Source organism: Petromyzon marinus, unplaced genomic scaffold (genome assembly GCF_048934315.1).
Source record: "Petromyzon marinus isolate PM22_M1 ecotype Great Lakes invasive population unplaced genomic scaffold, UKy_Petmar_22M1.pri1.0 PM_G_Scaffold_118, whole genome shotgun sequence".
NCBI lineage: Eukaryota > Metazoa > Chordata > Hyperoartia > Petromyzontiformes > Petromyzontidae > Petromyzon > Petromyzon marinus.
The window spans coordinates 65001-67500 of NW_027422671.1; positions in this window are offsets into that span (position 1 = coordinate 65001).

The window sequence follows — 2500 nt, forward strand, 5'->3', positions numbered from 1 at the left end:
GTGCACTCAAAAATTTTAATATTTTTCACGCATAGACCCCGTCAAACGCTAGAAGTTGGCGGGGATGTCTCTCTTGTGGCTCACGGGGCTGTTAGGGTCGCACAGAAATGCCTCGGAATGGGAAAACGGGTCATTTTTGTGTGGCCACATTGCATAGGAACGGCATGAAACTTCCAGAGGCATTTGCAGCAGGAATGCATGTGCACTCAAAAACGTCTATATTTTTCACGGATAGACCCCGTGAAACGCTATAAATTGGCGGGGATGTCTCTCTTGTGGCTCACGGGCGCTGTTAGTTAGGGTCGCACAGAAATCCCTCGGAATGGGAAAAGGGGTCATTTTCGTGTTGCCACATTGCGTACGAACGGCATGAAACTTCCAGAGGCATCTGCAGCAGAAATGCATGTGCACTCAAAAACGTCTATATTTTTCACGGATAGACCCCGTGAAACGCTAGAAATTGGCGGGGATGTGTCTCTTGTGGCTCACGGGGCTGTTAGGGTCGCACAGAAATCCCTCGGAATGGGAAAACGGGTCATTTTCGTGTTGCCACAATTGGCATACGAACGGCATGAAACTTCCAGAGGCATTTGCAGCAGAAATGCATGTGCACTCAAAAACGTGAATATTTTTTCACGGATAGACCCCGTCAAACGCTCGAATTTGGCGGGGATGTTTCTCTTGTGGGTCACGGGGCTGTTCGGCTCGCACAGAACTCCCTTGGTCCACCTGATTCGTGCATACAGGCAGCAACTAAAACTCTGTAAACCTGCTGTGAGGACATCTAAACAGTGGACCAGTGAGGCTGTGGAAGATTTGCGGGCGTGCTTAGACTGTACTGACTGGGATATGTTCACGACTGCTACCAATAGTCTGGATGAACTCACAGAGGCTGTGTACATCAGCTTCTGTGAGGACTGCTGTATCCCAACACGTACCAGGGTGAACTTTAACAACAACAAGCCCTGGTTCTCAGCAAAGCTCAAAAGGTTGAGGTTGGAGAAGGAGGAAGCGTTTAGGAGTGGGGATAGAGACAGATTCAAGGAGTCGAAGAACAGGTTTAGCAAAGCGGTGAGAGAGGCTAAACGACTGTACTCAGAGACACTAAAACACCAGTTCTCTACTAACGACGCTGCTTCTGTCTGCCAAAGGGCTCAGGCACATCACCAACTACAAACCCAGAGCGCCCCACACCACTAACGACTCCCGCCTAGCCAACGACCTGAACGAGTTCTACCGTAGATTTGAAAGACAATTGGACTGTCCTGAACCACCCCTTCCCACCCAAGAGGCCCCATCCCCCACCCATACTACAGAAACGACTCTCTCCTTTCAGGAGGGAGAAGTTAATGGGCTTTTCAAGAGGCAGAATCCACGCAAAGCAGCCGGGCCGGACTCTGTCTCTCCAGCCACCCTCAGGCACTGCGCTGGCCAGCTGTCTCCGGTGTTCACCAACATCTTTAACACCTCCCTGGAGACATGCCATGTACCAGCCTGTCTCAAGTCCTCCACCATCATCGCTGTGCCCAAAAAGCTAAGGCCAACAGGACTAAATGATTACAGACCGGTCGCCCTTACATCTGTGGTAATGAAGTCTTTTGAGCGCCTGCTCCTGGCACACCTCAAAGCCATCACAGACCCTCTCCTGGACCCCCTTCAGTTTGCCTACAGAGCCAACAGGTCTGTGGACGACGCAGTTAACATGGCCCTCCACTTCACCCTACAGCATGTGGACGCCCCAGCATCCTACGCCAGGATCCTGTTTGTGGACTTCAGCTCTGCCTTCAACACCATCATCCCTGCCCTGCTTCAGGACAAGCTCTTCCAGCTGAACGTGCCCTACTCCACCTGCAGGTGGATCACAGACTTCCTCTCTGACAGGAAGCAGTGCGTTAAGCCGGGAACAGAAGTCTCTGACTCCAGGTCCATCAGCACGGGAACTCCTCAGGGCTGCGTCCTTTGCCCACTGCTCTTCTCCCTGTATACCAACAGCTGCGCCTCCAATCATCTGTCCGTCAAACTCTTGAAGTTTGTCGGACGACACCACCCTCATTGGGCTGATCTCTGGTGGGGATGAGTCTGACTATAGGTGGGAAGCTGACAACCTGGTGACCTGGTGTAGCCAGAACAACTTAGAGCTAAATGCTCTAAGGACAGTTGAGATGGTTGTGGACTTCAGGAAGAATACAGCCCCACTCACCGCCATCACCCTGTTAGACTCCGCAGTCAAAATTGTGGAGTCCTTCCGCTTCCTGGGCACTATTCTCTGCCGGGACCTCAAGTGGGAACTGAACATCAGCTCCCTCGCCAAGAGAGCTCAACAGAGGATGTACTTTCGACGGCAGCTGAAGAAATGCAACCTGCCAAAGACAATGATGGTGCAATTCTATACAGCGATCATTGAATCCATCCTCACCTCCTCCATAACCGTCTGGTACGCTGCTGCCACTGCCAAGGACAAGAGCAGACTGCAGCGTATCATGCACACTGCTGAGAAGGT